We start from the raw sequence: 23,855 nt of genomic DNA on the forward strand, positions 1-23,855 counted from the left end.
TTCCCATGGCACTGCCTGGGCTGGCTGGGCTCACACGCACCTGGAGCGGCCGGCACAGAGCTCGGCGCTGTCACTGCCCCAGGCTCTACTAACTTTGACAGCTCTCACTGACATTCTCATGGGCTTGATGGCACATCAGTCTTGATCTTTTTTGGCAATGGCACATTGCATCTCCCAGAGAGAAGAAAAAAAAATATCAAGTTGCCTCTATTCCTTTCCATTTCTCCTTGCATTTTGGGTTGCAAAAAAAGAGGTGGAAGTCAGCAATGACCTCATGAGCCTCTGAACTGCAGCTTTAGTCTTTCCACCTTAGGAAAACTGTAAATGCCTGTCTGTAGATACACACAGAGCTTAAGGAAATAATGGGGAGAAATTAGAAATGAATTAGGTTTAGAAGAAAAAGAGAGGAATGCAGCTGAATAGCTACGATGCTGCATCACTGAGATACATTAAAAACCCAAATGAATCTCAATGTCAGCCAACGCACTGCCATAACAAATGAACGTGGTGGCAAAGGGTAGGCTTTGTTGCTAAGCTGACAAAAATAAATTAGTCACCTGTCAGTACTCGCTTAGAATTTACAAACACATCAGTTTTTGAGGGAAGAGCAGAAAGTAGTCAGCATATTTTTCCATTAGAGCACGGCGCAGAGAGAACTAAGCACTTTGTTTTCATTTATACTGTAACTTATCCTCTGCTGCACAGTGAAAGCCTCCTCCTGGGAGTAAGACACTGCCTCACCTGGAGGACACAGAGCTGCCCCAGCTGAGAAAAGCACCACAGGAGGCTGAGGGGACACAAGTGCAGGACATGACCCAGCACTGGATGTGACCCTGCACGACTGTGCTGAACCACAGAGCCCCAGTGCCTCACCAGCGTGTAGGAACCAGCTGCAAAACTCATCTGCTCTGAGCCTGCTCACACTCAGGCAAAACCAAGGAGGAGTTACTGCTCTTTGTGAGCAAAGTTTAGTATTTGATGCAGAACAAAGACAGAAGAGTTTACCTTGAGCCACAGGTCTCCCCTGCTACATCAATACGTGAGTGTCATCTCTGCTCCCCCAGGCTTTGGATGCAGGGTGTCTCTTCAAGTTAGGAAAAAAACAGCTTCTTTTATAGGGTGATGGGGATACTAGGAACTAGAACCAAGGGAATACCGCAAAAAAGAAAGTGTATAATAAAATAGCCAGGGTTAAACCAAACATTTTCTGTAATTAATTTCTTTCTATTTTTTGTGTTCATGATCCACATGCAACAAAGGAAGTCTTTAGTAAAGCCAAAAGGTTGAATAAAATATTGAGAATGTCCAAGAAAATTTGGAATTTACATTAAGTATTGATGTGGTTAGACTGATTCAATCAAGAAACCAAAGCATTTTCTAAAAATTACAGGTCCAGCTGGAGCAGCTTGAACCACAACTGCCGAGTCACAGGGAGCCAGGGGTGAGCAACCCCAGCCCAAAAATTAGTCACAGGAATTAGCTGGGAAAGCATTACGAGAAACAGGAACAACGATCTGCCATAGACGATTCATAACCCAAAAAAGGAGGTGATGTTCAGTCAGTCAAGTGATTTGCTACAAATTATTTGCCGAGGGCCAATCTTGCTGCTAAAGCGATCACTGAAGATGCACTTCCCGGAGCGATGCAGGAACGTAGTTAAGTCTAACAAGCTGCTGTACACAGCACTTTAATTAGGCCAAATGAGGGAAAGATAATAAACCAGCAGGTCAAACGAAGAAAAAAAATCTGTAACTGAACAGAATCAAATTATTGCTTTTCATGGTGACAAGATAAAAGCCCTGAAATGAGATTTCTGAATTGCAGTGATACCCAAACTCACACCGAATGAGAGCACAAGAGACAATGAGCAGCCCGTTCAGCCACCAGCACAACAGCCAGGCTCAGCTCTGACCCCACCAAACACGGGAATTTGCCCAGGTTTTGTTTCAGCAGCAACAAATGGCTGCCTGGGCAGAGCTGTTGCAAACTGCAAAGTAGGAGGCAAGGACAGGTGCGTAATTTCTTGAAATGTCCTTTTAGGGCTTGTGGCACAGAGACGCCTTTCAGACACAAGCCATAAGGCTGGGAAATATCTATCATGCTTAGCTGTGGAAACGGGGATTTTATGAAAGTGCGATCACGAGGTGATAATAAGAATGTGATTGGAAGTTGATGTGTTATTGCTTAATTTAGACAGAGGAAGGCTCTTTTTTTGTCCATACCATCTGCCAGCCTAGAAACCCAAGGAATAAAGGCACAAGCTGCAGATGGCTTTTATAATGGCTGTACTCAAGTGGCAGAGGAGCAAGAAGGAGAGAGGCCATATAAATCAGGCAGCAATATCACCACAGCTGAGCGATAACTGAGCTGAGACCAGCATTCAGCTGGAACAGAGAAAGCAAGAGATACTTCCCCAACTGGCTGCATTAGGATTCAGGTGCAGGACAGGATGCAGAGCCGGACCCTCACAAGGCTGTTGGGAGCACTGACATGGGAGCCTGGTGGGAGCAGGGAAAGCAGCACGGCTGCACACACTAACTGCAGCCTCCAAGAAAAACAGATGAACTTTAAAATTGCATTCACATGTGCAACAGTTCCCAAGCTAGCTCTTATCCTTTCTTTCCTCTCTTTATTTTTGTGAGGGAAGAGAGAAATAGAGTAGAAGCTAATTTACTTCAAGTCAGTAGAGAGAAAACAAGCTTGGAGGCAAGACACAGGGCTCAGCAGGACGAGCACAAACTTCTGCTGGCGAAGCAGTCCCCCGAGATGACTGTCTGAGCTCTGCTGGGGAGCTTGAAAGGGCTGCTCTGCTTATCTCTGTGCAGCAGAGCCCAGGTGTGCTGGACACACGGCAGCATGCTGCAGCACAGGGGCTGCTTCAGTGCTTTCCTCTGAAACAACCAGATCAAACGAGCTCACGCAAACACGTACAAACGAACAGGCTGCTCAGCATTAGTGGAACTGGGTCTCCAAGTGGGACTGGTGGCACGGACTGACAGGAGAAAAAGCAGAAGGCAGAGGAGAAAGGAGGATTTAATTCTATTTGTTAAAGATACACACACATGCATTTCTTTGCATTTTTATCAATACAGAGGATACCAGCTTCTTTACTGCTTCGCTGCAAAGCACTCTACATGTGACCTGCAGCCAGGGAGAGGAACACTATGCCTTCAGCAGGAAGAACATGCACAAATCAGAGCTGCTCAGCTTGGGGGACAGAGGGAAAGCTCCTGCTCCTGAGTTAGCGCATGCCAGATGTCCCTGAGGAGCTGGGATAAGGACTCAAGAATACATCCAACAGGTACCAGGTTTGAAGTCAATGTCATTCTTTCATCCACTGGGACAACCCAACAGCCCCAAGAGCTGAAGCAGTGCCTCTGAACCCTAGAAGCTCTGTTTGCACCCCACATGCTGATAAAGAGGGCCTTTCAGATAATGGCATAATTACGTTCCTGTGCCAACGATACCTCTTGCATCCATCATTGGAAGATGTATCTGAACACCACGGCTGGCCCAAGCTACAGCTGCTCAAAACCAGTCCCCAGAGCAGCACTGGAGGATTCAGGGCTCGCTCAATACGGTATAAACCCCCCTAAAGCCCAGCAAGACTCAACTGTTCCCTCCACAGAAGTCAGCTGTGCCATGACCTCACATGACAGCTTAAATACACATTAAAGGAAGAGCAGCTCATGTCCCATCCTGTGTACCTGGCATCATCCTTTATTCCTATGCAAAGCAAATGTAAAGTGTTACTGTGCCAGAGCAGCGGGACTGTACAATTGTTGTGGGTATTATCTAAACCCTTCATTCACAAATATGCACAAATAGTTCCAGTAGACTCTTTGAGCAGAACCAGCTGTTGAGCAGACAGGGCAGACTCCAGAGAGTGATCAGTGATGGATCTGTCAAAAAGATACTAAAACTGAAACATTTTCTTGCTAAATACTTGGCAAGATACTAGAGATTTTGCCAGAACATCATAGGGAAGGAGGAGGGAGAAGTGGAAGGAATGAGGAAAAAAAGCATTATTGCAAATTTTTTTTTTTTTCTTTTTAATGCTACTTTTCACTTGGAATCCTTTTTAGTTTGGCATGGGAACATGCCTTATGATAACAGATCAGAAATAAAATCACTGTTTTGACTGATCCCACTCAAGCATTCTTCTTCTCACCCACCCCAGAGCTTTCTCCCAGGGAAAATTGTGCGAGTCAGAGGGTTCCTTGCCAAAGTTTCAGGCAGTTCACACCAGACAGTCTCAGAGAGCTAAGGATTCTACAAGACAGGGCAAGAGAGCTTGGTTCAGTGCTGTATTTTAGCCATATACAGGTGCCCTTAGGACTGAACTGGTCTCAGGACGCCCCAGAAACATTCACCCAATCTAAGACAGGAGCCCCACAGACACAATTTCTGGCTGTGTTCAATAATCTTCTGCAGTTACACAGGACAGATTTACTTCAAAATAGCTTCAGAGCACTTGCAATCTATAGTTTTTCTCTTTTACAGGCAATCAGAGGTTTCTGGGTTATTTTGATACACAACATTACTCTAGGAAATAACACACTATCAAAGAGCACAGATAAACAGGCTGTTATTTAGGACTACACAAGCAAGTCCCGCAGCATCCCTTCCCCTTGCTGCTGGAGCAGGACTTCTCTTCCACCAAGGATTTGTACCAAGACCAGTGTGGTGGTGCTGGCAGACGCTGCCACGAGCAGCGTGATACGGACACAGCCTGGGTGAGATGCTGGGGGAGAACCAAGGGCAGCGCTGGCCTGAGCCATGCGAGGGAGATGAAGATTTCTGCCGTGCCCAGGCTGCCCCAGGCGAGCCAGCCGCCCGCAGGGACCCTGCTCTGCTGCCTTCCCACGTGCGAGCATCAATCAAGCAACTTCAAACAACAGCACATCAACTAAGTTGCCAAGCCAAAAACCTTAACTATTAATTCAGGACCCCCTGGAACGAGCTGAGATCTTGGAACAAGGACTTTTCATGCAGGAACATCCTTAAGAGAGGGAAGGAAGAGGAAACAGCGAATCAGTGGTGCAAGAGGTGCCTCAGCCTCTGTGTGTTGCCGCAGCCCAAGCGGCGAGAAAGCCCCGGGGCTGTCCGTGGCACGCACACGTGCAGGCTCCAGAACAGCACTCCGGGGACGCCGTTTCCTTCATTCCAAGAGCCACCAAGCTATTCGGAGGGGGAGGCGGGTGTGGTTTACCCTGACCTGTCCGTCTGGCCTCATGCTCTGCAGCCCCCGGGGCTGGGCGGGAGCCGCCCTGTGCCTCAGTGCGGGGGTGCCCCTGGCACACACAGGTAGCCACAGGTGCCCCTGGAACACACAGGTAGCCACGCACTCCTGGCCTGCCGCAGCCGGGAGCGCTGACTCCGAGTTCATCCTGCACGCCCGGCAGGGAAAGGAGAGCCCGACCAGCTGCTGCCGGGAGATCCGTGGTGCCGTGCCTCCAAAACCCCGGAGCGCTGCAGGGGCTGCGCGCTGACCCTGCTCTGCCGCATCTGCCGCAGCTCTGCCGCGCCTCCAAGGCAGCAATCGGGAGCATTTTCCTTTGGCCTCGTGCTGCTCCACCGCTCCTCAGATGATCTGCCCTTGGGACGCTTTCCGAGGCGTTTCAGCATCCCCTGGCTCTAGGACAGTGTTTCCCCATGGCCCGCCACATGCCCCCAGCCCCAGCAGCACAGGATCAGGAGCCACGGATCACTCAGGCTGGCTGCAGCTGGCGGGGAGAGGCCCCTGGGCGCTGTCCCCGGGGATCTGCAGCGGATGGCGGTGCAAAGATCCCCAGCTTAGGCAGAAGCTCAAACTTCCACGGGGGAGTTTTAGGGTTCTGCAAATCACAGAGGATTCAAGCCACGGTTTTAAAGCAGCCCTGGCTGGTTTAGGGAATACTCTAGACAGCTTTTGCTCTTTTTACCCCCCAGAATCTGGAGGATAGCCACTGCTTTGACGCCACCAGCTGAAGAGCTGATTCACACAGGCACGCACGGGCACTGCACTTCAGCGGCTGAGGTTAATGGTTTGGCAACTCAGCTGGGGCTAACTTATTTTTCTCTAGTGATGTTTCTTAGAGTACAAGGGGCTTTCACAGGATTAATTCAAACAATTATTAAACTATGTACTCCTTTGGTAGAAAGGGCTTCAGAGGGCCAGTTTTTTTCTTCCCAAGTCTGTTCTTCACTATTACTGCAGGGTTTCAGTTCAGAGACCACTTGCAGAGCTGTTAAATGTTCATCCCCATCAAAATTGAGTGCAGAGGATCTGGCAAAGTATCTCTAGGCCAAATCCTCCCTGGGACTGTCTTCTGATCAGCCTCTCTTTTAGGAGTTTAATGAGTAAAAATATATCTGGAAATAGAACAGAGTGGTGCCTGGAGAGGGAGGAGAGCAGCACGGTTGAGCCACAGATCAGAGCAACACGGTGCAGGTCTGACTGGTGGAGCTGAGGCTGTTGGGCACAGGCCTGCCAAAAACAGCTCAAAAGGTGTGACACAGCACAGACAGCTCCCTAAAACACTCGTGGGGACCACTGAAAAATGGCCAAGCTGGCCAAACCAATAAATAAGCACAAGGAGTTTCTGGCTTCACATGGCACTACTGAGATCAGATTAGAAAAAGGCACACTTAAATCAAGAGCCAGAGTAAATTCAAATATTGAGGTAAGAGCCTTTTAGAACAGTGGAGAAAAAGGATACAGAAAGGGAACAAAAATAAATGCATTATGGAATTGAGAGGACCAGCAAATATACAAGGGGAAGAAAACCACTTATCTGATGAGAAAGGAAGCAGGGGTGGAGGCCCAGATGTCTCATCTGTACAAGTCTGTAGGTCTGTGCTCAGCTCAGCAGCAATCACCCACGTGTTACTGCACAAATGCTCAAAGTGGCTTCATACAAACACCTACATTGCGTGAGGGCAGGGACTTGTGCATCAGCAAAACTATTCACCATTCATTAATGTTAATTCTCTACTTCAAAACACACAGATAACCCACAAAATAACAAAAAAAAAAAGCAAACCTAGCAAATTCTCTGTGCAATCAATTGCACGAGATGAATAGTAAATAACCAGAGAAAACTCTTGGCAGGTTCATCACAGATTAAAGAAGTTCAGGCAAATTGTGCAAGAAGAGAAAGCCATTAGTGGATTGGCTTACAGAGAATGCTCATGAGAGGGGGCACAGTTAGTTGGATTATCTGTTTGCAATGAACTCTGCCACCTGTAATACTGAAGTACCTCACAGACTCTCAGCAGTGTGTTTATTGTGAAGCATCACAGCAAGAACCTTTTGTGCCAGTTTGGATTGGCAGATTTTTTCTGTTCTCTTCATGTGTAACATGAGTTTCCTTTCAACTGGAAAAAAAAGAACTTTTGGAAACTGAGCATCCCAGCAAAAGGAACAATAAAAATAACCTTCAAATTGTAGTGGGAAACAACTGGGGGAGATGAAAATAGTTTTCAAAAGAAACAGAAGTGTTCATAAATGCAGGACAACTCGCTCCCTCCTTTGCTATGGTAGGAAGAAAAAAGTGACTGAAGATGGAGCGTGGCATAGATCCCCAGGACTCCAGCCCTAGAGATCTCTGTATTATACACATAAATAAACAGAGAGCGTCATAGGGCAGCTTGCTCCACACAGGGTTCACAGAGGGGACACATTACTGTTTACTACACAGCACATTAAAATGACAGTGACACACACCACTCAGAGGTGATCATTATTACTGGCTGCTTAAGGGATGATTTGAGAAATGATCTGTAAATTTAATTTTTAATTAAGCCAGAAGCCCTAAGGGCCTTCTGAGTTCAAGCATTAAGGGAGGAAGAGGGGGAAATCAATTCTTGGTGATGGAGAGGTCTAGTAGAACCTAATAGGCCTGGGTAATATATCAAGAAGCTTTTAAGATCAGTCACACAGCTCAACAGAGGAAAGCCTAAAACCCAATTTTAGATAAAAAACTGTGCTGTAAAGTGGAATGGATGGTCACCATTGTTCAAACCTCAGAAAAGCTACTGTCTTCAGCTCTGACACACGTATTACTCAGAAAATAGATAAATGATTAACACCAGCTTGCAGAACTTCCCAGGGAAGCCCTCACACTTCGCTCCAACCAGCTTGGAAAAGCAGCCATGGCCAAATGACCTTGAAATCCCTCTAAATCTCCAGCATGGCCAGAAAGGGCTACACTAACTATTGATAATCAGTCATCAGAACACCCTAGAAGGAGGTAAATTTGTGCTGAGAGGCAAGTCTCGTTGCCTTGGGTGCACAGCACAGGTCTGTGAGGTTCAAGGCAGCAGCTGTGGCTGGAAGGGACACGGCCCTGAGTGCACCTGCCCTGCACAGCGCAGCTCCACCAACAGTTACAAAAGCACAAAGTGCAGATCGTCCAGCCCGTCTCCTGACTCCAGGCTCGGAGCACCAGAGTTGTACCCAAGGGATCTTCATCAGAGACCTGCAGGAGCCAAGAGCCCTCTTGCCAGCTTTGAGATGACACCATACTGGGGGAAAAGCTGCCAGCCTCCGGGGCAGGGCTGCCACTCGGAGCCACAGGCTGTGGGAGGCACCAGAATCTTCCCTTCAGCTCACATCCAAGTCCATGTGCATATTTTCAAGAAGGAAGTTGGGCAGAGGAAATGAGCGAGAAATGAGATGAATGGTCTTGTTTTCACAAACCTTCTCTTCTGAGAAACAAGTCATTTATCAAAGTGCTGTAATCCTACCAACTGTCATAACACTTGGTCTAATTACATCGGGAGAACAATGAGCTTATGTTCAGGAGGAAACTGTCTGCAACAAGGTTGGTAGAAAAACTCTGCTATGCATGATCTTAGACCACAGGTCCAAATGCAAGAACAAATGCCTCCAAGAAGGGGTTGGTGATATTTGTATAAAGCAAACTCCTAGTATTTGGCAATCAAAAAAATCAGCGGGTAATTTTCTGTATTTTCATCAAATGCCATTCCTAGTGCATTAATCTACATCAGCAGGCTCTGAAGTGGGTTTTCAGATTACACGTTTGGGGGGAAGTTGCAAGACCCATTTTTTGGAAGACTACAAATCACATTCAAGAACTGTTAAAAATGCCAAAAGTTAAAATTGCTGAACCTGCTCGGACTGAGACTCCACTCTGCAGCTCCCTGCAGAGGCCCTGACGCCGTGGTGGCTCTCAGCAGTGCAAGCACTGCTTAGCTCACACCTTGGGGAAAGCGTCCTCCACACCACAGGCTGCAGAACCCCCTGGAGAGGAACCACCCCTTCCTGTGGTGGCCCCAGCAGGGCTGTTTGGGAGCACCCAGCACCAAGCAGGAGGGAACAGCAGCAAGCCCACAACCGATGGATTTATCACGGGAGGGCCTCACGCTGCTGCTCAGGCACTGGCAGCTCCTGATTTGACACCAGAGGCCGGGTTTCAGCAGCACCGAGGCTGCACACAGATTTCATTAACACTCTCAGAGCAAAAGGTAGAGGAAGGAGAGGGACGTCATCTCAGCAGCAGCAAAGCCAGGCTCTCAGGAAAACAGCTATCATTTGGATTCTTGACACAGAGGCTGGGGATCATCTGCAAAGCAAGATAACACTTCCATCCTGGAGAAAGGTGCCAGAGTAAGGAGTAAGTAGACAAAACCAAAGTATACAGTAACACAAAGCAACACACAAAAAATGTGAGCACTGGGACCAGAAAGATTGATTTTCATAGACAGCATCTAAAAGGGGACTGAATATAGAGTTCCCCCCATGGCTTGGAGCATTACTTGATATCACATTGAAAAAAATCTGATTTTCTACCAGTGTCCTGAGTATATATGTACTACACACCATCTTTTTCCTGCAGGCAGAGTAGCAAGGAAGGGATCAAGTGAGAATAAGCATAAAGAGGAGTTTATTAATCACCCACTGGTGATGTGGAAAGTATTTCCAGATCGCCAGTGCATCTCTTGCCTTCTGAATTTTACCCACTGAAGAACTTGGGCCAATGGCTCTAAAAATAATGGTTGTTATGGATCTTCCATGAGATGTTGAGGCCACTAGTACAGGTTGAGGGACAGATCTTACCCAAATGAAATGGCCACAGCATCATGATATCAAGGCACCCAAGGTCACTGACATCAACTGCCCATGCTGCAGGCTTGCAGCAAGGAGATGGCCCCTAATAACACAAGAGAACACAAACAGAGCACTTCACAGGCCGGCTCTCTGAGCTTTACCCTCAAAAAGGGTCCCAAAGATCATATGAAAGTTGTTAGAAGGAGCAAGGTGTTTCCAAAGAACAAAAAGCACTTGTAAGTTTTATTCCTTTCAATTTATTCCTATAAATTTTGCACTTGCTAACCTAAAAAACCCCAAATTTTCAAACTGTTGAAACAAATTAGAAGGATTTCTAGTTTGTCGCTTTCCCACCAAAAAAAAAAAAAAATCATCCGATGAAGAAGCTAAGAGCTAGACATCAGATGATGGTATTGTTTCAGACTGTCAAACCCGATTTAACTCAGAGAAATTCCGGTGCCAACACGCTGCCTCCCGTGGCTTTATTTGTCTGGGCAGGCACTTGACAGCAGCTCAGCCCCGCCAGGCTCACACTCCAGGCTCCAAACGGATCCCGAGCCTCCTCCGGGGAGACAGACGGCGAGTTTTTCACGAGAGCTTGTTACCTCTCGGCTCCAAAGCGAGTCACCGCCTGCTCTCAGGTTAAAGCTCCCGCTGTGTGCCGAGGTGCCGAGCGCAAACGCGATTGCCCAGAGAGCTGGAGCCAAGGCGGGGATTCCCCAGCGGTGCTGCGGGAGCAGCGCGGCTCGGGGAGCCCGGGACGAGGAGCTGCTCCCTCCGGCCCGGCCCTGCCCGCGGGCTGGCACCGCCTCAGCCCTGCCCAGCCCTGCCCTGCCCTGCCGGGCACCGCCTCAGCCCTGCCCAGCCCTGCCCTGCCCGCGGGCTGGCACCGCCTCAGCCCTGCCCTGCCCTGCCGGGCACCGCCTCAGCCCTGCCCAGCCCTGCCCTGCCCGCGGGCTGGCACCGCCTCAGCCCTGCCCTGCCCTGCCGGGCACCGCCTCAGCCCTGCCCGGGCACCGCCTCAGCCCTGCCCTGCCGGGCACCGCCTCAGCCCTGCCCTGCCCGGCACCGCCTCAGCCCTGCCCAGCCCTGCCCTGCCCGGCACCGCCTCAGCCCTGCCCAGCCCTGCCCTGCCCTGCCCGGCACCGCCTCAGCCCAGCCCAGCCCAGCCCGGCCCGGCCCGGCACCGCCTCAGCCCTGCCCTGCCCGGCCCGGGCACCGCCTGAGCCCTGCCCTGCCCGGCCCGGGCACCGCCTGAGCCCTGCCCTGCCTGGCACCGCCTCAGCCCTGCCCAGCCCTGCCCTGCCCGGCACCGCCTCAGCCCAGCCCAGCCCAGCCCGGCCCGGCACCGCCTCAGCCCTGCCCTGCCCGGCCCGGGCACCGCCTGAGCCCTGCCCTGCCTGGCACCGCCTCAGCCCTGCCCTGCCTGGCACCGCCTCAGCCCTGCCCTGTGCGCTGCCGGGCAAGAGGGGCCGCTCCCAGCGAGGTTCAGCCTCCTCTCGAGGCCTTGCTTTACGTTCTCTTAAAAATTAATAGAGGGGAGCATAATCAGAGCTGTGAAATGGGTATGCAGAGATGTGCCCTTCGGTGCGAATGGAATGATAGAATTAGGTGTGCGATTGAGGAAAATCCCTGGGAAATGTGTTGGAGCCCTGGAAAAGGAGCACGTGCTAATCGCAGAGAGCCCACCGAGGGCTCGGCTGAGCTCCCCGCAGGGTCACAGCAGCAGCCCCTGCGCCGGGGCGGCCGGAGCAGCTCAGGGGCGGAGGATGCAAGAGATTTTAGTCCCACGGGCAGAGAAGCTGAGCCATCAATAATCCTCAGCCAGCCAACCTGCGAAGCCTGTCATGAAAAAATACACAAAACCAGTCGTTTGAGCAATGCCGGAGCCTCTGCAGAGCCAGACCAGCCCCCAGAGAGGGGGGTGATGCCCCAGGGAACCCAGCAGCCCCCCAGGCATCGCCCCCGCTGCAGCCACAGCCACGCGAGCGCAGCCCGAGGGCTCCGCCGGGTAAACATTGACTGCCCAGTCCAGCTGGATCTTCTCCTCCTTGGGGATGAACGAGGATAAGCGAGCTTGCTTTGCAATAATAGAGATTTCTATGTATGTCTCAAACAAACACAAACAAGCAGAAACAAAATAATAATAATAATCATCACCATCATCATCATCATCCAAATAAAAAACCCTCAGAAACATTCTTTTGCCAAAGAGAGTAACCATGAGACATCTCACTGCTTCACTTGGGCATGATGCCAGAGCTGGCTGAACTTCGGGGTGAAGGAGGCAGAGGGGGGAAAAGAAGCATTTTCAAGGTTAGAAACATGTCACTCACCATTTTTCGAGAGAAAATTCTGAATTGTTATTTTCTGGGAAACAGAAGTTTTCATTTTGATTATTTTTAAAAATACCTTTCATTTTTCATTATTTTTCAGTTAAGGTAAAGGAGAAAAACTGATAGAAAATCTGATAAGTGAAACCTTGCTTGACCTTTTCTTTCTCCATAATTTTATTAGAAAGAAGCTGAGAATGCCTCCTCCATAAACCCTCACTTTATACAGCTATTCCAATCTTCCTGTGAAACGATGAGGGGAGGAAGTGAGAAAACCCGAGTCCTAGATTTGAGCAAAAATAAGGTTTCAACAAAAATATATTACATAAAAATCCTACAAGTCATTAATTTCTAAAATAACCCCCCTTTACTTAACAACCTTTTTTTTTATTTATAGGTTCTTGACTACCAGACTGGTATTCACCGATGTTATTGAAATATAAATTCATTCAACAGTCTGTAATTCCTGAAATTATGCATTTAGAGCTTCATTTCAGATGCACTTTATTCACCATTTGTTGTTGTCCTGCTACAAACACGTCCAGCATCCAACCAGGCAGAAAAGCAGCAGAGATCCCAAGCACTCCAGCTCTGGCAAACCTTGAACACCTGGCTCTAGAGAGAAGCAGCATCACTCACATCCTACCTGCCAATTGCTCAGCAGCTTTAGGTGTGTCAGAGAAAAGTGGAATTAACGACCTGCCCTGACCCATTTGTTGATAACTGTTATTAGTTATTACTATTATTATTCCAAGAAATGGGCAAACCTGCCCTGCAGATGCCATCCTTGGGGCACCCACAGGGAGCCCCTTCTCTGCCTCAGCTCTGGCTTCAGGTTTTCCTCCTCCAGGCATTAATTTGGGGTGATCAGATCTACCTGACGAGAGCCATGCCCGTGGGTCATCTAAGAGCACAGTGTCCTACAGGACAGCAGCTGTGTGATTTTTAAAAAAAAAATTTAAAGCACCATATTGTGCTTCAGCTGGAAGCAGGACACTGACTATGAAAACTGGATGATGTGCCAGCAGGAGCTCTGGAGTCCAAGTAACACAGATTGAATTAACCTCCTGAGGTGTCCCTGTGGGAGAAAACCACAACCATTGCTTCTCCTCAAAGTCTGTGCTTTCCCAAATGCAGCTTTAAATCCAGAGACATGAGAAACGCCCAGGCACTGCAGGCTGCAGTGCTGTACACACAGGGTGTAGCTGCTGTCTGAGGCTCTCTGCACAACTCCCCTGCCTTCACTCTCTGATGGAAATGCCAAGTCAGCAGGGACCATTCAGGAGCACCACATCCACAGGCAGGATGCCACACAAACCCAGATAATGCAAATCCTCTGCCCACTCCAGCTTAACAGCAAAACTTCTTGACTCTAATGTAGAAACAATGTGGTCCCAGAGAAGAAGCCCCCAGACCCAGCGTTATTTTCCTTCCAACAAGTGCATAAATGTTTCCCTTTAGCAGTGACACAGCGACCATTAGTTAGGTTGATACACAAAGCTGGGAGAATCCCCTGGTTACACAGTGTTAGTGTTGCAGAGACTGTAATTAAACTTCAATTCCTTTACAACTCAAGACAAGTTCCAGACAGTGGGCTGAAAATACATTTCAAACAGATCTTCAACATTCAAGACCATCTGTTTCCTTTTTTTGCGTGAAGTATTTTTATTTGCTGCAAGTAATGAGCTTAAACAGATTTTAGGAGATTTGTTATTAATAAAGGAATGTGAAAAATTTGCAGGAAAGCAAAACCACATTCTGCACCTGGGTCTGCTCGGGAGCCTGGGCTTTGCTTGGAAGACTCTGTGTTCTGCTACATCCTTAAATCCAGATTTAGGTTTCTGAATAAAACAGGTTTCATCTTCAGCACTAAACCACCCTTCATGTAACATTGTTTAGGAGAGGGAGTGAAGAGCAATTTCCACACCTGAATCTTCCCTGGGAATATACTGCCTCACGGGCAGAATGCAATTAGGCAGGCTGGAGTTTGGCCAGGACATTAAGGTTAATGGCCCTACTGCTGCCAAGTGCCACACGATGCTTAATGAGTGCAAGCAGCAGAGGAGCCCACCGCAGGTCTCATCCAGAGCTCGGCATCTCCACCTGCCTCCTGTCCTGCCACAGCTCCCCGGGAGCGCTGTCCCCGTGCGGACAAGGGTCTGCACCAAGGCAGGCAGAGGCAGCCCTGCTGCTCCCCCAGGCCATCCCTTGCACACACCCAGGAGCCAGATGACACCACCAACACACACAGACAGGGATTTAAGTGGGATACATTTCCTATAGGCGTAGATGGTACGATCTTGCTCAAATTATGCCAAGAGGCTGTATCATCACTGGACGTTCAGCAACGGCTTCCTACAGCTGACACAACCTTCAGTCAGCGCTTTCTCCCCACATCTATTATTAAAGCTTGGTTTTGGCCAAGGCAGATGTGTGAAATCCATCACACCAACCGGAACAAAATGCACTATCTGTCTCATAAAAAAAAAAAAAGTAGAGTCCCCTCTTTTGTCTAGGTGCAGCTTTGCTGCTGCTGCCCCTGGGAGCAGCCGTGACCCAAGGGAGGACACAGTAAAGTCCCTGAAGGTGCTGGGAGCACTGTGTTTGAAGTAACCCTGCATGGTGGAAGGGACAGATACCCCATAACTTAAGCAAGAGATTTCCCGTACAGTATCTGTATTACGGACACTGGAGGAAGAGCACCTGCTCTGTGCTGTACACACCCCCCTCACAGCCCCAGGACAAGGACACTGGTCCATCTCTGCTCTGCTGCTGTCACCCACAACGAGTCATTAGCTTTGGGTGGGTGCTGCTTCTAATACCAGTATCTGAACCAAGATTAGCACATGGGTACAGCAGCCATGAAGTGCCAAAGCTGGGCCGTGTCAGCCATTTATTTACTGTAGTCAGTCCCTAAATCTGTTTTGCAGCTGCTGTCTGCATAAATAATGAATAAAGCAATGAATCTGGCAGGGTTACCAAACTCTTTCATTCAGCTGCTCTTGAACCAGTTAAATTCTGCTGCACTTCATCTGCCTGCCTGAGCCCCAGGGAGAAGGGAGGAGAGGGGGCTTTATTTCTGTACACTGCCCTGGGGCGTCCAAAACCAATTCCCTTTCAGCTGCAATCCTGCCTTCTCTCATTTTTATTGAGGCAGGGAGCACGACTGAGACTCTTTTGAGCTATAGTATCTTGCCCTCTTCCAGGCACAGGTCACTGATTTCAAAACAGAAATCTTAGATGCTCAGGTTTTCCTTGTAATGAAAATCTATGTTGCCAATTTTTTGTCCAGGGCGATGCCCCCAGAAGTCCTTGCTATTGTCCTTTCCGCAAGAGCCACTTCTGCCTCCCTGTGCTACAGAAGGATCACACTGGCTTGGTGGTGTGGGGAGATGCCACCCCCTGCCACGAGGCAGGACCGAGCGCCAGGCAGGACCAGTGGCCACAGGAGGGTCTTGGATGATCGCAGCCTTTGAAGAGCCTTTGGCAGCAGGGTCAGGGGCAGCCTGAGAGGTACGAAGCAGCGAAGGACAGGGCTTGGTAGATCTAATACACAAACAGCCTCCAGATAAATAGCAGCAAAAAAAAGCTGTCTAAATATAAAGCCAGGTTTATAACTGGAAAAACATCTCTTCCAGTTTCAATTAATTGCTGTTTCTTGATTGCATGTACTGCCAAAGCTCTGTTTGCTATGACAGCTTTTTCCAACAGAATGACTGCTTTCTGTGCCATGCATTTTACCATTTTCTTCAGTCCTTATGCCTTTTCTGGATCTCATCATGCTCGTGGCATATTACATGAGTTCCTGCTTGCCCCAGCTGACTTACTTGTTAATAGACCCTCTGTCTTTGGCATATTTTTTGCCATTTCTCCACTGTTGAAAGAAATTATCCTACATAGCACTAAAATCAGTTACACTAATGATCAGCTCTGTAGTATGATTTTTCTTGTTTTAATCATCAGGAAGAAAAATCAGCATGTTCAACATGGTATTCAGTTACCTTTCCAGTCATATTTTTCTGTTTCAAAATCATTTCTATTCTTCTTTTACTCACAGGCTCTCCCAGTTTGCACCTTACACATCATACTGACATCTTCCTCGTGGCTTTGGGGTTTTTTTTGTTTTCACCCTAAATTTTGAGCTGGCAATCTGGGAGGCATGTTCCTAGAACATATGAGACATCAGGCCTTGCCTTTAAAGCACCAGAATTTACTTTTTTGCCATCCAACTTTTTATGCAGGAGCACTCGATATGCAGCAGTGCACAGGCTGTCAAGGAGAGTCTGACCTGGGACAAATCTCCAATCTGTGCTTCGGGTTTGGAGCCATAAACACAACATGCTGGGAGCCCAGTCCTGCTCTGTCCTCCAAGCAAGCCTCTGTGTTCTCAATGGCAGATGCAATCTGATCCAGCCCACTGCACTTGTTATTAATACAGAGCTAAGGTGTACTTTATCAATGGGTGCGAGTCATTGTTCTCTTCTAGGAAAATTCAAAACAGTTTTAACCACTACCCAAGGAAATTTGCAGTTCATTTATTCACAAAGAATAAAAGCTCATTTTTCCTTGTTCTTAGAAAGCTTTTTAAACTGCCAAAATCTACTTGGGAGCAGGGTAGAAAAGATTTACACAAAAGCCTCAATAAAATTCATTTGGACCTATTTACAAGACAGAATCTACTTCTCTGATATTTTTTAAGAACCCATAGGAAAGCAGTAAATACATAACCCAAGTTTCAAAAAATAAAATAGCATGGTACTGTTCCCCACATGTCATCCTACTTAACAGTGCTTTCAATGTAGTTGTGGAATTCTCTACATCAGCCTCAGTAAAACTGCACAGTCACTGCATTAGTGCCCCGTGTATGTGCTGGGCGAGAGGCAGCAGAGCACCACTGGGAGCTGCAGGTCCGAGATGAAACGTGCTGCAGTGTGAGGGGACGTGTCTGCTGTGCCATGTTCCCAGCCAGGTTTGCTTCCCTCTGTTTTCTCTGTGCCAGTTGCTCCCCTGACTCTGCCCATGCCACACCTGAGCTTGGACCAGTTCTGGATTCAGATGTCAGCAAATCTCAGCTGCCCTTCATCCCAGAGTCAGGTCCCTGGTAGGAAAGGGCCCATCTTATCCACCTGAAGTGTGGGTGAGGTAGGGTAGACATAGACTTGCAATGTCCTTTCCAAGTGTACTTTTAAGACCGAGCCCCAGGGGGGTTTCCTCTCAGGCCACCCAAGGCTGGCCTCAAATGAGAGCAAATAGCACGGACAGGTGGCCAAAATGGCCTTGAGCCAGCCCAGCTCAGCAGACAAAGCCAGGTCTGTAGGGGATGCAGGAGGCTGCACCTCCCTTGCCAACTCACTCTGCCTCCAGCCTTGCCCAGCCAGGAGCTGCCTCACCCTCTGTCCAGGCCAGGCCCATGACAGCTCTGTGCTGCTCTCCTTGCTCTCTCCTGTCTTCAGCTTCAATCAAGCAGACAGCAGCAAATTGCCAGCAATCACCAGGAAAACCCCTCGGTCAGTTTTGGGCAATGCTTTCCGTGGTCTCACACTGTCCTACTCCATACATTTTGTTAAACTGCTTCTTCCATCTGGTACGAAAGGCAGGTGGATACTGTGCCTAAGAGCCCTGCAACTGCGGCTGCATCAGAGGTGTATTCGTGGAAGACATTTGTATCTTTTAAAAGAAATACTTTTTTTCTACTGACATTTTCTTTAATGATTTTAATCTCTAGAACTAACTAACTTCCTTCCTTCCTTCCTCTTTCAGCACATATTAGCCTTTCCCTGCCAGATCTTCAGCTGGAATAAATTTGGAGTCCCAACCCTGGTTCATTAGATGATGTGAACATGTGCGTTCAGTTGAACAGGCCATTCACAGGCTTAATGCTTATAGATGAATTTTGGCTTGTTTGGCTTGAAAAGCTTGGCTTGTGTAGGCCTCCAGCTGCCATTCAAATAAGGACATGCCCAAGTCCAGCCTGTTCAACATACCTGTGCAAAAACGGATTCCCCAGAGAAGCTTTTCCGAAGTAGGAAATACCCAATTTCCCAGGCGCTTGTTCAATTACTGCCTGATATTGTGGAACACAAACATCACTGCATAACACCATTCCTTCAAACACAGAACACTGATGTTTGAGTAACTGGAGCATAAATATGGTTCACCTCAGGCAAGAGATAAATTACATTAATAAAGTGTGGTAGTGTTCTTTAATTACTTTGATTAGGCATGACAGAAGATGGTATTGTTCAGAAAAGCTTCATTTCCTGAAGTAAGGAATCGTCGCTGTAGATCCCAATCTCTGAGGTTCAGGTGGATTTTTGGGCTTTTTTTTTTCACAGAGCAAACATTAGCAGAGGTTGGTGCTGCTGCACCTGTCCTGAGGTGTCCATGACCCATGTCCCTCTCATACCTGGGTTCTGCTGTGCTCCTCTCCAAATGGATCCTACAGCTCTTCATGCTCTGGGGGGGTTCCACAGCTGCACCCTTCATCCCATCAACTTCTTCCAGACTTGTGGGGAGACAGACAGACTGTGACTGGAAGTCCCTCTTTTACAAGTCCATTCCTAATATACAAAGGGAGAAAAATTTTAAAAAATAGTTTTATTATTCACCAATGTAACTCAAAACCTTCCAAAGACCCTGCCAAGTCACCGTGCCAATTCTTGGTAAGACACAAATTTCAGACATGTCTCCCATGATCTCTGCTGTATGTTATTTATTTATTTATTTATTTAAAACATTTGCTGTGCCATTAGATTCAGTAAGACCTGCTGTGATGTTCATGCTTTGCAAATGTTTGAAACTGTGAAGTGTCAGGTCTGGAAGATCTATTTAACAGTGGCTTTGTGGTGCCAGACCTGGCTGCAGAGGATTTGCTCAGGCTCTGAGCCGCTTTCTATTCGAGTCAGACCCCTGTACCATGCTCTCCACTGTAGCCTTGAACTTCAAAAAACTATGTGCAGGTTCCTAATTCACTCACATATATGAATAAATTCTGAACCATACCTTTATGTGCCCAAATATTGCTGTGCAACCTGACTAATCAGGTCCGATACTTGCCTTCAGAAATCAGTGCAAATTCTTCCTTTGATTCTGCTGTAAGGAAATCATACTCGTTCTAAACTCAGCAGCTGATTTTCTACTGACATACAAGAAGGCAAGATGGTGCCTAAAATTTTAAAATGATCAGTGTATGGTTCCAGAGCAGCCCATATCCCCAGAGAGGAGAGAGTCAGTCCTGCCAGAACATGGGCACCTTGCTGTCACAAAAGCCTAGTGCTGTACTTCAGCACTGCTAAGGTGAATAAAGTGGTCTTTCTTGCCCATTGATCACACAAATCCAATTTGCAACCTTGTTTTCTCTACATGACAGTTACAGGAGACAGACCTGATTAAATATTTCTGTTCTGATCAAGGAGCTCTCACAGGCAATCCTGTGACTGCACACCAAATCCCTCCCCAGGGCTCGGCTGCACGCTCTGCCTGATGGGCTGTGCTCAGCTGGGCTTGTTGCAGACCTGCTTTGATAGCAGTGCACAATGTGTTTGGAGTTTTAGGAGCAGAGATGTATTCACGTTCATGCTCCTGTCCTTGAGATCCAGCAAAGATTGCTTGCAGTCGAAGGACACTCAAGGTTTTCCTGAGGCACACATAGACAAGTGTTCACCCACTCCCGAGCCTCTCTCCTCACTGCCTCCCCGTTAAGATGCTGACTGAGTGCTTTATTAATGCCCAGCCAGCCAGGTGTCAAGGCTCCATGTGCTGTCTGTTTACCAAGCAGCACCAAAGACTGTACTAATGAGTCTGATGATATTGAACTCGATTTACATTTCAAGTGCAACCTGTTCCCTACAGGAACTTCCCATGGCAAAAGAACAGCAGCTGATGGAACATCTTTCTTGAAGCCATGCCAATGGCTATTTATTTGTTGTGTTTGTGACTGCTCTGTAGCAGAGATTACAGCCTTGATGTTGCTCTCAGTAGAACGATTGAGGGTTAACTCCTGTGAAACCAGTGCAGCTACCCCAGCATTACATTTGAGATCAGAACTGGCATTAGCAGAGCTGAGTAATTACAGACAAGTAAAGGATGGCAAAACTCATCAGCTCTGCTGTTTTGCCCCAAAAGCTGTGGTGCAGGCCCTTTTGGAGGAGTACAACTCGAAGTACTGTTCCCACTGATGCCAGCTGACACCACTGCACTTCCCCTGGCTCAGAGCCTGGTAGCTCAAAGGTAACCAGAGCACAGTGGACTTCCCAGGGTGATCACAGACACCAGAGTACATTCTTGTTTCTGCCCCTCAACCTCTCCGTCATGCTCAGCCCACTGCTGTGCTGCCCCCACAAGTGTGGCAGTCTGCAGCTCAAATCACTTTTCTCATCCTTCAGCTCCTCTTACAATACCCTGACCTCTTTTCATCTCACAGTGGAACATCTGAAGTGCTCCCTGACATGGGTTATTAGATGGATTTGAAAGAAAATTCCCCTGAGAATATTCACCTCTGAAAAAGTTCTTATTGGAAAATTTTGAGTTCCCAATGGGAACAGGGACAACAGGAGGAAAGCAGATTTCATTTTGCTAAAAGTGTTAAATAAGCTTTTGATTCCAAGCTAAGTTATACATTTTCATAAATGGGAACACAATTTAAATTATTTCTTTTTGTGCTAAAAAGATTGTTGTTTTCCTGCTAAAATACCTCATTTTAATTGGTTTTTCTAGGATGGCACTTTTAGGCACAGACAAAACTAACAGCCCTCCAAACTCTATTTTCAAAAAAATCTTTCATTGGCTTTCTTTCAGGTAGTCAATACTTATTACTAGTATTGAAAGAATAAGCAATAAAGGCACTTTGTGTCTCTCCCTTGCTGCCCTTTAATATTATCTGTCCACCAATCCAATTGTTCCATCTTGAAGCATTTCCATTTGCAAACTAAAATTGCATTTTACCACTCGGATGTTCTCTATCCAAATACCGAACAGCTGGTAGCTAAGTATTAATCCATAAAAACCCCAAACCAATATCTTATTAATTCACAAAAATCAATATTCCAGTACACTTTTTGGAGCCAGTTCATTATGTTTAAGCCTAGATTTATATGCTGCTCAATGGAAAACTATCCAAAAGGTATCTGTTTACCAATAATGAGACAAACTGGTTGCTAAACCTCATTCCACCAAAAACAAGCTTTGTGACGGAACTCTGGTTCAGGGAAAAACAAAAAGTGATCTTCCAGTGTATATAATCCTGATGCAGTGGCTACTTCTTCTTTAACAGACAGTAACACAGGTATCCTTTGGTTTTCTTGCTCTCTTTCCCCTGTGGCCAGGATGTTTTTAAAAAAGACCCAGCTCTGTACTTGCCCCAGTGACAATTATTCATGAAGGCTGTCTGTCAATTCAAAAACCCTTGGAAAGGATGTGGCATCAGAACAGGCTTAATTCCAGCAGTCTGGGTGTCCCATCACCTTCCTTTGAATACTGAATCCTGTAAAGGCTGCTTTTCCTAAATAAGTCTAATTTCTTCAGAAATACATGGGGAACGAAGAACAACCAAACCAAACAAAACAAAAAAAAAAGCCCATCCAAAGCCTATGGCTCCTGTGGTGGTGTTTTTACCAGCAGTCCAAATGCAACAGCCATTGATACTGATAAGGATTTTTCCACTGGTTTCAGTACATGTGCAATCTGAGATCCTAAAAGCAAATGAAGCTTGAAATTCCCAGGAACAGAACTCTACTGTTACCGTCAAAAATATACATGGACATAGATATGTATGTATGCATAGATATATGTATGATAAATGATTATATTTCATTTGCCAAGAATGGCAAAAATCAGTATATTTTTATTTATATATATAAGTTTTTTCATTACTGACTACTGAAGTCTGATCATTTTTCACATGGTGACATCAGGCTCTAAGACATTCCTTCCCTTTCTCTTTAGTTCCGAGAATGAAAGTGGCTCATGAATCATGAAGGTTAAATACAAATAACTTGCATTACCACTCGCAGCAGACATGTGGTTAATTGCTGTCTGCCTTTATTGTTAATTGCTGAACACCAGTGCACTGGCACACCTACCACAGGCTTCTGAAGATGAACAAACTCGGCATATGCCCTAATTGTTTGTGTTCTCTTTACAACACTTTTTCTTCCAAAACAACATGGGTAAAATTCACAGATCCTGCCCCTTAATCTCCTTTCCTTTTTGCTGAACACATAGGTTTGTCTGGCTGGTAATTCCTGTGCTACACCAGGGCAGAGAAGAGACAGGCCAAACAGAAGGACTTCAAACAGTTCCAGTAAATGAATCCACCAGCCCTCCAAGACCAGGATTTCCTCCTCACCCCTTTCCCATACACAAGCTTTTGGATAAGCTGGGATAATTCTGCTTCTGCTTCCATTGAAAATGCTGAGCTGATGTTCCTTCCACCCCCAGAGTATGACATGATCATACCAGACATATCCAACTCAGAAAAAACCCCACAGGATGGAGAAAAAAAAGACTTAACACTCACCATAGAGTGGTTTGGGGAGATGGAGGAGTTCCACCATTTGATCAAACATTTCTTTCAGGTTTAAGTCCTGTAGAAAGAGGAAACTTTCTGGTGAGGAAAGGGGTCCTTCTCCTCAACTATGCTGGTGCACTTGCAGCCCTTGCAGGATACCTGGGCCCTTCCCAGCCCTTCCCTGGGTTACCTGAGAGATTTCTCATTGCTGCCAAGAAAGTAAAAAGATGGGTCATTCAGGCTCCAAGGACAGGGACCCCCACAGCACATTTGTGCTCTGTGAGACTGAGCCTGGCCAGCCAAGAAGGCAGATCTCCCCTGTGGAGCTAAATACTGATCCTGCAAGGAACTGCCCTCTGCCATGCAGCGCTCCAGCCCTCCTGCAGACACCTCGGCAGCCCCAGCTCTGACTGTGCAAACGCAATTTGAATCACGAGATCAGATGCATTGTCAAAGCATCTCTGAGAAAGAGAGCTGCACAGATGAGAGACAGCACATTCCTCTGATCAAATCAATGGATTCAGACAGGAAAATAGCCTAAGTATTTGCTGGGATGATATACCATCTGCCTGGTGTTTCTCTTGAGTTCCCATATTGGGTTCTTGTTAACTTCCTCTCTGTTAATCCCCATAGGCACTTTTTTTCCTCCCTTTCTCATGATATTAACCGAGTTCTGCTAGAGAGCAAGTGCTTCTTTGCATTGAATTTAATTTCCTCTCTGCAGAAACAGACTAGCAAGAACCATATTTTCCAGTCTATTCTTGGCCATATCATGTTCCTGACAATCAGGCTGAAAAACCTAGAAGGCAACAACCTTGCCAAGAAATTCAGGTTGGGATGCAATGGAGATAAAATCAGTAACAGAAGTGATTGAGGAGTTGTAGGTGCTACTTTACCAGGAAAGACTGAAAAAATGAATCTGTATAACCAGGCTGAATGATAATTAAATTAAATTAAATTA

The 23,855-nt window shown here is 47.1% G+C and overlaps 1 long non-coding RNA gene across 1 annotated transcript; it reads right to left on the reverse strand.

Moving 5' to 3' along the window:
- Window positions 1-1,011: 1,011 nt before the first annotated feature.
- LOC116452117 lies at window positions 1,012-23,358 on the reverse strand. Its single transcript, XR_004243404.1, has 4 exons — window positions 23,085-23,358; window positions 22,904-22,970; window positions 18,794-18,947; window positions 1,012-1,138 (listed from the first exon to the last, which is right to left on the reverse strand). It is a non-coding gene; the product is annotated as an uncharacterized LOC116452117 (long non-coding RNA).
- Window positions 23,359-23,855: the final 497 nt, after the last annotated feature.

Source organism: Corvus moneduloides, chromosome 16 (genome assembly GCF_009650955.1).
Source record: "Corvus moneduloides isolate bCorMon1 chromosome 16, bCorMon1.pri, whole genome shotgun sequence".
Classification (NCBI taxonomy): Eukaryota; Metazoa; Chordata; class Aves; order Passeriformes; family Corvidae; genus Corvus; species Corvus moneduloides.